Below are 12,324 nucleotides of genomic sequence, written 5' to 3'. Positions count from 1 at the left end.
TTGGAGTGTGATGGTGATGTCGCAGCTCACTGCAACCTCTGCCTCCCAGGTTCAAGTGATTCTCCTGCCTCAGTCTCCTGAGTAGCTGGGATTACAAGCGCATGCCACCACGCCTGGCTAATTTTTTGTATTTTTTTTAGTAGAGGGGGGCGTTTCCTGGTATTAGCCAGGCTGGTCTCGAACTTCTGACCTCAGGTGCTCCACCCACCTCAGCCTCCCAAAGTGCTGGAATTACAGGCGTGAGCCACCACATCTGGCTAAGGTGTCTTTTGAGTGTAACAGAGGAACCTACTCATGGGCTGCAGGTTTCAGTGCCCACAAAAACCAGAGCCGCTCAGCCCAGGTTGGCTCTAAGATTTCAAATCCAGTCATCAGCTTACATTTCCCATTTGGCAGGGTAGTCTTGTGATTCATTGCCAGTAGGCTCCCTGTGGAGGGATGGTTAATGAGAATTGAAGTTTCATTTAAATTTTCTTTTCAAAAATCTTTTCTTTCCGTGAAGATGAAAGTGAAGAGTTTCCAGACAAGCTTAGCTGGAGTGCATTCCACTTCTCTGAAGTTTAAGAATGGCAAAGAAAATGTGAGTAGGAATGTGGGGATTGTGTCTGATTTGACTAGGTGGAACTGCCCAAATATTACTGCTGAGATGTTTCTTGGGCAGGTACCAATTTGCCTCAGGCATTCAGAGGGCTTACTTCTTCAGGAGGATTGGCCCATTATCTCCTCAGGGCACAAGCCTACCTTCCATCAGAGCTAATGTGAAGGGCATACTCAGTGAATCATGAGCATGCAGACATCCGGGAAAGGGAGGGAGAGAGAGAGAGAAAGAGAGAGAGAGAGAGAGAGAGAGAGAGAGAAGACTATGGCTGTCCAAAGGAGTCAGCTGGGAGTGGGAGGAGGCTCTTCTGGCATGATAGCAGACATATTCTTGCCAGAAAGGATGCATTTCTTGAAATTTCTATTCCTGTCTGTAGAAACGGATTTGGGAGAACTTCAGGAGTGTGGCACGCCAAATGTAGAGCATGCAAGTTTTCACCTGGCCCACAGGTATCAGCAGGTTGAGACAGATTCTCAAATTGCCAGTAAGGCAAGAAGCAAAGAATAAGAACAAGGAAGATGTTATGGAATGCTAGTCCCAGCCAAGCAAAGGAGTGAGAAAGACATGATGCATTTTGGGCACAGGCGTGGCTTGCTGCAGCAGACAGCTTCTGACCTTCTTGATGTAGTGATGACTCCTCCCCAGCCCTGCAGAGCATGGGGATTCCAAGTTTGTTGTTAAGTAACAATTTGTCCTAGTTGGAATTAATAAAAGCAGTTTATATAGATGCTGTTCTTTTGAGAAAGTTAGAAAGTTTAAAATGTGGATGAATAAGGAGGATCTGCAGTCAACTTTGGGATTGCAATGACTTGGGCTTCATTATAGCTTAGCTGATAACCCTGATTGTATTTTCCAGGGACTTTTGCTTCAATCTTGATTTCACTTGGTCAATTAATTAATAAATTTAGCCAACATTGATTGAGATAGTTCACTTTCCTGTACCTGGAACACAGTCTTCAGACTATGAGAGTAATTATGGCCAATGTCATCTTATCATGGCATCCATTAAATAGCAAGGTGAATGCTTTTAAAGCATGATCCCAGCCACCTACATCAGAATTATCTGGGGCGTTTGCCAAATTTTATCGTCCTAGGTCTCACTCCAGATCTGCTATATTAGAATTTAATGCACACACATGTACACACACACTCAGGGGACCCTTATAAATAGTAGTGTTTGAGAAACACTGCTTTTGTTGATACTTATCAATTTTAAACTTTAGTTGGGCAATATTTGCAGAGGCAATTTGTCTCCCATACTTACCTTTGTGCCAATTAAAGTGAAGTGCAAACACCTGGTAGTGATGAGCCTTACTTCACATGGCCCCTGAAGAGGCTGGAACTAGAAATCTTGTCCTTTCCCAAAATCCAGACTGTAATAGTACACTTTTACTACTACAAATTTAAAATAGTAACTTCTTCCAAATACTAAACCTATCAAATATATATCAGTAGATTAAATAATCACTTTGAACAATGCTTTAAAAATATCCTTTTTCATCTATACTTGTCATTTGCAGTTTAATGTAACCATAGTGGTCCATTTATATTGATTTTTAATGGTCTTTCTATTTTTCTTGGAATTATGTTGTAGAGCCATACCAGAATAGCACATGGTATGTGTAAAGCATGAGACAGAGCGCTTATCATATGGTAATGCTCAGAAAGTGAGTCCTGGTTTTTCCCCCTTCTCCTCTTCTCCTTCCTTCCCCTCTAGATGGTTCCAGGAATTCATAACAGCTATGTGGCAACCACCTTTCTGATTCATGGTTTCCTATTTAAGCTACAGGCTCTCTATTCATCCTATTTATAACATTGGAAATAATTAAAGGTACCATTTGGTTCTTGATTAAAAGTATCTTCTTTGTTTGACTTAGCCCTTCATGTAAACTTGGAGATGTATGCTTCCTACTGCATCATTGCTGTCGACATGGCCAACGGAGAAAGAGAAGATAAATGTGGGAAGTCTCTCTACAGAGAGTGTACGGACTCCCTTTCTCCTTTGTCCCAAATGGGGAAAATGTAATGTGCACATTTGCTCTTTGAGAAAATGAATGAAGCTATCTACTCTCATCAGTGTAATTGCAATTTTGAACAAAGAGTTTAACTAGACTAAGGACACCTTAATTTATCTCTTAGGCTGACTTCATTGCTGCCCCAGATTAAATATCTCTGCCCTTGGATCAATTACCCAGAATTTTCTAATAGAGCAGCTCTGATGACAAGGTTTGGGAGGAGCATTATCCATTACCCTTCACCTCCATGTGTATAATCATACGTAATAATCACACAGGGGCCCCTCATGAGGCACAGAGGGGCCATTCTTCTTTGCTGGGGCAATCCTTCCTCAGCTTAGCAGTGATAGTACATTTTACTCTCTTCACTGCTATTATACAAACACTCATGAAAGTTACCATTTATTTTTAGAAATCATTTTGAAGTGTTCTTGAGTTACAAACTTAAATCCAGAATATAGGTCATTGGTAGAATGCTGTCTATGTAACTATGTCTATATAGCTGCGTTAACATCTGTATCTATATTATAAATAGTTTTAGACCCATTTCTCGTGTTTCTTTTAGGTCTTCGTAATTTTTTGGAGTGGAGTTTCTGAGATCACAGATCTTGAAGCATATCCATCTCTATCACATACAGTTTTTGCTTTTCTTGATCTCTAATTTATGTACGGGAAAATCTATTAAACTAGATGTGGCAGGGCAAACTAATTTGCTTTTTCTGTTCATTGCAAATGTGATTTCTGGATTAGCTGAGTACTACTAGTTTCTTTTCTTCAGTTTAAGCTGTGCTGGGATTTCCGATTTAAAAAGTCAATTTAATTTCCAGTGCTATTTGTTTTGAAAACAAAACCAACCCAGAAAAGTTGGGAATCTCTGAGGTCTTTATATTGTTTGAATCTGAAGTTACAGTTTGTGGCAAGTATGGCTTTTAAAATTAATTTAGGGCCAGGCATGGTGGCTTACATCTGTAACTGCAGAACTTTGGGAGGCCAGGGAGTTCAAGAGTAGCCTGGTCAACACAGCAAGATGTGGTGGCTCACGCCTGTAATCCCAGCACTTTGGGAGGCCAAGGTGGGTGGATCATGAGGTCAAGAGATCGAGACCATCCTGGCCAACATGGTGAAACCCCATCTCCACTAAAACTACAAAAAGTAGCTGGGCATGCTGGCATGTGCCTGTAGTCCCAGTTACTTGGGGGCTGAGGCAGGAGAATCGCTTGAACCCAGGAGGCGGAGGTTGCAGTGTGTCAAGATCACGCCACTGCACTCCAGCCTGGTGACAGAGCAAGACTCCATCTCAAAAAAAAAAAAAAAAAAAAAAAATATCCAGAGTGTTGGCATGTGCCTGTAGTCTCAGCTACTCTGGAGGCTGTGTCGGGAGGATCACTTGAGCCCAGGAGGTTGAGGCTGCAGTGAGCTATGGTTTCACAACTGCACTCCAGCCTGGCTGACAGAGAGAAACACTTTGTCTAAATAAATAAATACATAAATGAATAAAATTAATTTAGAAACAAAGTTAACATGAATGAAGAAATTTAAGAAACATAGTGGAAGAGACCAAGAACATTGAAAGAATTCTGATGCTGATGTCAATTTTATATTAATCTTGGGGTTCTACATTTTTATGAGAAACTGACTATGGTGCAAAATCACAAAGCTCACGGGTTGGGTATAGGGCTAGTAGAGGGTGATGCTTACAGAACATGTCTAAATGGCAAGATTTCCTGAATTTCATTTGCATTAAGATGGTTGTTTCTAGAAAGTGCTATCTTTGAGGTCAATAATGAGTTTGCAGAAACCTTCTGAGAGGACTAAATCTATTTGTCATTTATGCTTGGTACACAAGTGCTTATATCTGAGTAACACTTGAGTGATATCAGTCCCAGGGAGTGGGATTCTTGGTTTAGGGATGGATAGAGTGAGTCCAGGGAAGATACATCAATCAGAAGAAGGATGGAGAAGGAGGAGGATGCAAATACTATTTGAATGGAAAATTTAAAATAACAATTATTTATTCAAAAGTAAATTGAGTAAATAGTAATGGATATACAAGTCTGTAATAGGTACTTTCCGCTAATTAATATGATTGTTTATTATTCCTTTTCTTCTACTGTTGGCAATCATGAGCATATTTCCTTATGATAATCCTGAATCTTCAAAAAATATATTCAAAATCCTCTTGACTTTAGCTCAATCCACAATTTCTGTTTGTTTCTCCCCTGACACTCTTGTTCTAAACTTCCACTATTTATTTATTTATTTATTTATTTATTTTTACTGAAATCTGAAACTCATGAACTGCCTACATTATTTAAGCTCATTATCTCCCAACTGCTTGGTCCAGTGTTGGGCATGTAGCTGTTTAGTTCTTAAAATTGTTAAATCATTTTGTTTTGAAAGACAAAATAAAAAGTCTTGTTGGAATACTGCCCATCTTTCAATGCACTGCTGGGATATCTTGACCTCTCTTTTCAGTGAAAACTCTGAGGTTTGTTGTTCTGTATATATGGAATTCTATACATGCCTTCTCACACGGACAGACTAGCTCCCCTCTTACCCTGTGCCTCCATCACAGCCTGGCCAGTCCTGCTCAATGAGTGGAAGTGAGTGAAAGATTAAATATTGAAAACCACGGAAAGAGCTCATGATTCACTCATCTGGCTCTTCTTGGTGCCCTGCCTTTATTGTGGATATTTGGGGATGCTTCTCTTTAAGGGGACTGCCAGTATCTGACTGTGGTTCAGTGTTTCTTAACATTTCATGTAGGTTTAATCCAGATGTTAAGACTATTCTCTAGAGTTTAATGGTGTTGGGCTTATTGCATCTAACCCTGGGAGGAGGGCTCATTTGGTAATAAATAACCTTGCTAGAGAAGAGCTGGGAGTTGAATCTAGAGTATGTTGTATCTATTCCAGGCCAAACTGTTTTCCTAAAGTAGGGGAAATGTTGTTTGGGGGATAAAGTGTCCTCTCAAGTGTTCTCACCTCTGGTAGGAAAAATTCAATTTCCCTGAAAGATAAGTCACCACTTTTCCCTTCCTGAAACTTTAATCTCTCTATCACAGTGGAAACAGAGCTGAGGATCAAAGATGCAATACAAATTACTGGGTCACGTTTTGAACCCTACTTGTGTGGTCATCAGAATGTGTAGGAGCAGGAGGTAGCTGGCGGCAGATGGAGAGCTGTGGGAGTGTCGAGGGAACAGCAGGGAAGGCTGGTGAAATTATCTGAACACAAAATGGTGATTTTGATACTGTGTTCTGCCACCAAGCACAAGGTTATTAGCTGTAAAAAATCAATTTTCTTTGATAGTGTCTTTATGTCCCTTACCTTTTCTCTGAAATTTAGGTGATGACCAAAGTAACTTCAGACACTATATTGCATAGCACGTTATGTGTTTGTTGCATTTAGCTGCTCTGGACATTATAAAATCAATAGAATATAATGCTGAAGCCAAATTTCAAAATGGATACTGTATTTTTCCTATCTCCCTTGTAATTTCAATCAGATACGGTTTTTGTTTCTTGTCCAAAGCTGTTTGGTGAGCATTCAGTTTCTTGCAAAAAGCTAAATATAATATGTGGATATGCTTCAATCTAATCACCACATATTTATTTAGCTCCTAATATGTATAAAGTATATACAAGTCGATGTGAAAGAAACACAGCTTGTATTAGACACAGCTCTGGCACCTTTCCTCTCTCATGAAATCTACTTTTGTGTGTTACAATGTTTTTACTCCTTTTTCAGTTTATGAGCTTATCTTTGTTTGATAAAGGTAATATATTACCTACCCAATTGGAAACAAGAAAAAATATATTGTCCGTAAGTCTCCATGCTAACACATGACTACTAGCATTGTGTCCTTCTAATCTTTTTTCTGGACTTGTGGATTTTCCCCGTTAGTTGTTACAGCGTGCATATATACTTATAGCTTCTTTACATTTTACATTATGTTATAAACATTGTTCGTTTTACTACAACATCTTCAACATCTTAATTGTGATGAGTCATAACCCTGAAGAATAGATGAGGAACATTTGTTTAAAGAGTCCTTTGTTTTTATAGCCTTAGTGGCAGCATGGGGCAATGAAGAGAGCATGGGCTTTGCCTGGAAACTGGCCTTAGATGCAGGCTCAACCACTTTTTTTGCTCCATGGTCAAAGGCAGGTTATTTCTTCTCTCTGAGCCTCAGTTTTCATATCTGTAAAATCTGTCATGTATTTAGTCAACATGTGATCTGGAAACGGTAACTCTTATCATTAAGGCTCTTTCCAGGTTTGCCCTTATAAATAATGTAATGTGGAACATCTTTGCACGCGTAACACTTAGAGATTTTGTTACTTTCTTTGGCTGGAACTCCAGAGTGAAACTTCTGGGTGGTTCTGATTAAAGGCTCTTGACTTGCTCTATCATGTTGCTTTCCAAAAGCATTTAGTAATTTAAATCATACCATCAAGGTGTGAAAGAACCTAGTCTCATTTTATATTTTTCAGGTAAACTTGACTGTTGTCTTTCTAAGTTCCTGCAAATGCAAATAGGATTTGATTGTAATATTCAACCTTCTCGGTCAGGAATATCATATGCCTGCTCATAATATTTTCTATTTTCATAAATTTTATATTTTTTCATATAGCCCATCTTTCTCATTCAGAACATTCATGAGTTTTATGTGTCTTATTGCTACTGGGAATATTCATGAATCATAATAATCATAGATAATATAATTATAGATAATTGTATGATATATATTTTCTGTATTTTTTACTTTCTTTAATATTCTTATATATCGTGTCTGCTTCTGCATTATTCTTTTACCAGCTAGAGTTTCTAAATCAATATAAGTAATAATAGAGATAACAGGCATCCTTGTTTTATTTGAATGTAAAAGGAATCCCTCTAGAACAACATTTTCACAACTGTGTTCTGAGGGGACCAGTGCTTTGAACAAAAAAATGTTGCATTCCATTGAGATTTGGAATTCACACCACTGTCTTAGTATTTCCAAGAAGTCCTGCCATCAGATATATATTTAACTTAGTTCAACCCAGCATTTTACACAAGTATTTGAAAAAGGGATCCCTCCATTCTTTTTGACAAATACTGTACATATTAACATTTTGGAGGACAGTGCTCTGAGGAACTCCCATTTGGAAAAAAATACTATATATCCCCATAAAATACAATGCTGGGACTGCTTTGGATAATATTTTATTAATAGTGCCAAGGAAGTAGCCATTTATTTCTCTTTTAAAAATGTTATTAAAAGGAATGAGTAGTAAGTGTCGTTTAAGCGTCTATTGAAGAATTTAGTTTGTGTTATTTCGTCTATTAATATGATATGATATAACAAAAAGTTCCTCAATATTGAACCCTCTTTGAAATCCTGGCATAAAACCTACTTGAGATTGGTGGATTATTTAAAAAAATATACCTTGAATTGTCTTTACTAAAACTTTACAGTACTTGAGATTTTTGCGTCTATATTCATAAGAGAAATTGGCATATGATTTTCATTTTTGCACCAACTCTGTTAGGTTTTGGTATCAAGTCTTTATATTTGCTCCATTAGATGATGGAGCATTTTCCTATGTTTTGTTCAATACAGTAACTGTTTATATCCAACAGGAGAATTCTTTGTGCCTTAAAGGTCTGGAATAATTCCCTGGTTAATAGGCTGAGACTTTTATAGGGGATGTTCTTTAATAACTCTATTAATAATTTCCTCAGTATTGCTCTTGTAAAGTTTTCTTTCTGTTGTTAAATCAATTTTGGTAATTTATGCTTTTTTTTCCAGAAAATTGTCTATTTTGGTGAGATTACCGAATACATTTTCTTATAATTATCCATAGTATACTTTATACTTTGTAAATATTTTCTGCAACTGTCTTTTATATTTTCCTTTCTTCTAATTGCACTGTTTCTGCCTCTCTTTTATAACAGCTACTGCTTGAATTTATTAACTCCACAATTTTTCTCTTAACTTTTGATTTTATTATTATGACCTTTCCATTTTCTGAAGCTATTTGTTTTCCTAAATATTGATTTCCTAACATATTAATTTGATTTTTCCTTTCTCTTTTTAAGCAATAAATACATTTGGCCATAAATTTGCCTATGAGTAGATCTATGAATTTCAGAAAGTTTAATATATTTTCTCATCTTTGTTGTGTCTAAATAAGCTTTTGTTACCCTACTAGCTAGATTATTGAAGATCTCGAGAAAAATCTTCTAAATGAACCTAAGACTTGTGGCTCTGTTATGCATTACTATTTCTTTCTAATTTTATCTGCTAGGTCTAATAGTCTGAGATGACTGTTGAGAAGCAAGATATGCTGAAATCACTGAACCCCTTGTAAGAATTTAGCATCTTATTTGCTCAGAGAGAAGAGAATAGATGTGACCTTCAAAGTGTCTGTTTAAAGCCACTTTACATTTATTTAGCAAATATTAATGCAATTAGGACGTGCTAGGCATCACTTTAAGCATTTTATGAATATCAATCCAATTAATCGTTTAAAAACCTTGGGAGATAGGTATTATTTCCCCCTTTACAGATGGGGAAACCAGGGCAGAGAGGCTAGTGAGAGCCAGGACTTGAACCCCATGGGTCTGGCTTCAGAGTCTGGTCTGACCCATTGTGTTGAGCTGCTTTTCTGTTTTTTAAATCCTGCCTGCTTATTCCTTTGATGCAAATGTCTCCATAAATAAGTTGGAGGAAAACCTCTCCCTTTGTACCCCAATTAAGATTTTATACAAGGTTATGACCGTGTATAACTATAGATTTTGATACCTGCCCGAGGAAAGTAATAAATGGAGTCTTATTTCACTATTGGCTGGAATTGCCTCCTGATCATCTCCCTGTGAGTCTTGGCCATAGGCTATAGGAAAAACCTATTTGGATCCATCTTCATCTCCAGTCTTAACAGCTGCAGAACCCGGAATGTTCAGATTATCAAAATCTCCTGTCACTGGGACACAAGAAAGATGAGTGATATCAAGACAGTACTTGGCATCACATTGGGTGGAAAATAAAAGGAGAAGAAACACTGCTGTCTGTTTTTCGATGTTCTGTAGTTTCTGCCTTAAACTGATCCAAAGACACAAAACAAATTGTGGTTCATGAGAGCAGGTGGTCCCAGGTTTTGAGGTCTGAGTCCAGCAAACAACTAAGTGGCTCAGGAGAAACACTGGACCCAGTGCTCCTGGTCTTAGATCACTGCATAGAGTGTCCCCATGAACAGTTACCTCCTAGGGAGTCAGCAGCTGCAATGTGGCAGGTCTGCTTTTGTAATTGTAAAAAACAGAGTTTTGGGATTTATGTTTAAAGGGCTATATGCTTTCTCTGATCCCAGGGCCTCAAAGTACACAAAGAACACCTATCTATCTTTACATTCTTCTTCAGTTTCAGCTGCTCTTGAGGAAATAGTTTATTTCAATATGGCCCTCCTCAGTAACTCCCCAAAATAAATTTTATATATACCTTATAGCATATATTTTACGTCAGACTATGCCAAATATAACCTTCAAATTCTGTAATAAATACATAGAAAATTATTTTTGTTTATAGAGATTGATTTCCTCATTGACCTAATTGTTTTTAAGAGGATAGTTCTAAATTATTTTTTAATGAGTGGGGTTTTAGATTGAATATATTACTTACGGTTTTAATGTGTTGTGCCAAAGAGTGTATTCCATTTTTCTCTTTGTGTTCTTTATGTATAGCTTTTGTTTTTAGTGTCATTGTTTGAGTTAGGAAACATGTATGGCTTTTTTTTCCTCTATGAATGGGGCAGTGATACTAACACACACCAACCACACCCAGTGGCCATGTATGACATAACTGGTCTGCTCACTGTTTCATATTTAGCTAGTAAATTTCTGCATCAATTACTAAGCTGATATGAGCATACAACCAAGATTCAGGGCACATAGTCTTATCTTTTCCCAAAATAGTTTCAGTTTTTAGTAGGTGATTTGTTTCATTTCAGGATGAGTCTAACATCAACATCACCTAGTTACACATCAGCTGTAACAAAGTAGGTCATATTTCATCATATAAGCATCATGTACTAAAGTAGATCATGTCACAATTTTTTGTGACCTTTTTGGTATCTTCTTAATTATCTTCAGTCATTGACAACCATTGACCTATTTCCCTTGCATCCTTTGGTTCTTCATACTACAGTATTCTATTATGATAGACTAGAATGGGCAAATGATTGTCCTGATTCTTCCAGCTAAGGATGAGTCCAAATGTGGTCCCAGAAAAACTTGTGTACCATTACCCTAGAACCCCAGAACAGAGGTTCTGAAACATCACCAGGTAGTAGAATCCACTGGAGGGCTTTTTAGAACACTGATTGTTAGGCTCCACCCTCAGAGTTTCTGATCCTGTAGATAGAGGTGGGACCCAAGAATTTGCATTTTAACAAGTTCCCAGGAGATTCTAACTCTGATGGTCCCAGGCCACACTTTGAGAACCACTGCTTTAGAATCTTGTAAGAAATTTGCAGAACCCTTGCTACTATACAAAGGGGCATTGTCAAACTTAACAAGTCGCAAATGGTCTCAATCCACTGATCTTGATTGTAAGTCTAAAAAATAAAAAAAAAAATCTATTCTTCTCCCATAACAAGTACTGCTCAGAATCTATCTTCTCAGCTTTCAGGATGATTCAGTCTTAATCTGGAAAGTTTTCATTCCCAGAGACTTGGAAGCAAGATCATGTATAGATGGTGTTTTGGCATGCTTTATCTCTGTGGCAGTCAACATTTGGAATACATAGACTCGTGCTCTCTCAAGCACCTGAAAAGAACGTTTCTATACTTTGATCTGTTTTCTTTCTTACTAGAGTGAGACAGACAAAAGGAATGCAGAAATGGTACCACAAAGACAAATGCTCCTAGAAGCCAAACAGAACAGGTAAGCACATTAGGGCTGTCCTGGTTTTTGCAGAATTCCTTTGAACCTCTATTCCATCTGGGTGTGCACATTTTTGGATGCTCAGATTATATAATTTGTTTTGTTTTCTGTTTTGCTGTTCTAGGCAAGGAAGAGGAATTCAGACTCTTGGGGGGTCTTCTTGCTTCACTACATGCCAATCACCAATTGCTTGAACTTCATGGAGAATTAGAAAGGTTTCTTCATCCCAATCAATTCTGTGTCATCAATAAATACGGTTATATTGATAAATAAGGTTAACCTGAAAGTCTAACATTTTCTTTAAATATATTTAGAAGCAGATCTTGCAATCTCCCTAGGTAGACTGTTATAGTGTTGGTTCATCTTTATTTTGTGAACATCTTTACCTTAGGTTGTACAAATCCTTCACATTTAAGTCCATATTTTTCTGGTTCCATTTTCCACAGAAATGGAGATCTGGTTAGGTGTCTTGTCTCCTTGTGGTAATACAAGCACCAATTAAATCACACTTTTAAAAGGCAGAACAATTTGAGATTCTTATTGCTTTTGTGCATCTAGTTTCTAATCTTGTTAATGCCTTTTTTTCTTTGTGGCCTTCTTAAATATTTGTAAGCTTTTTTTTAAAAAATTATTTTTTAATAACTTGTTTGATTGCTTACTTGCTATGTGTCAGGCAGTGTTCTAAGAACTTCACATGTCATTACATGTTTTACCAAATTAGTAGATGTGCATTATTGAAGCCTCATGGGTTTCTAAAAAATTAATCATTTTGCATAAAGATTCAGAC

General features: G+C 37.4%; 1 long non-coding RNA gene across 1 annotated transcript; it reads left to right on the top strand.

The window, feature by feature from the left end:
- The first annotated feature begins 436 nt into the window (after nucleotides 1–436).
- On the top strand, nucleotides 437–11,761 carry LOC144340660 (uncharacterized). Its single transcript, XR_013416906.1, has 3 exons — nucleotides 437–580; nucleotides 11,467–11,537; nucleotides 11,662–11,761. It is a non-coding gene; the product is annotated as an uncharacterized LOC144340660 (long non-coding RNA).
- Nucleotides 11,762–12,324: the final 563 nt, after the last annotated feature.

Source organism: Macaca mulatta, chromosome 4 (assembly GCF_049350105.2).
Source record: "Macaca mulatta isolate MMU2019108-1 chromosome 4, T2T-MMU8v2.0, whole genome shotgun sequence".
Classification (NCBI taxonomy): domain Eukaryota; kingdom Metazoa; phylum Chordata; class Mammalia; order Primates; family Cercopithecidae; genus Macaca; species Macaca mulatta.
This window is presented reverse-complemented; position numbering and strand designations above follow the sequence as displayed.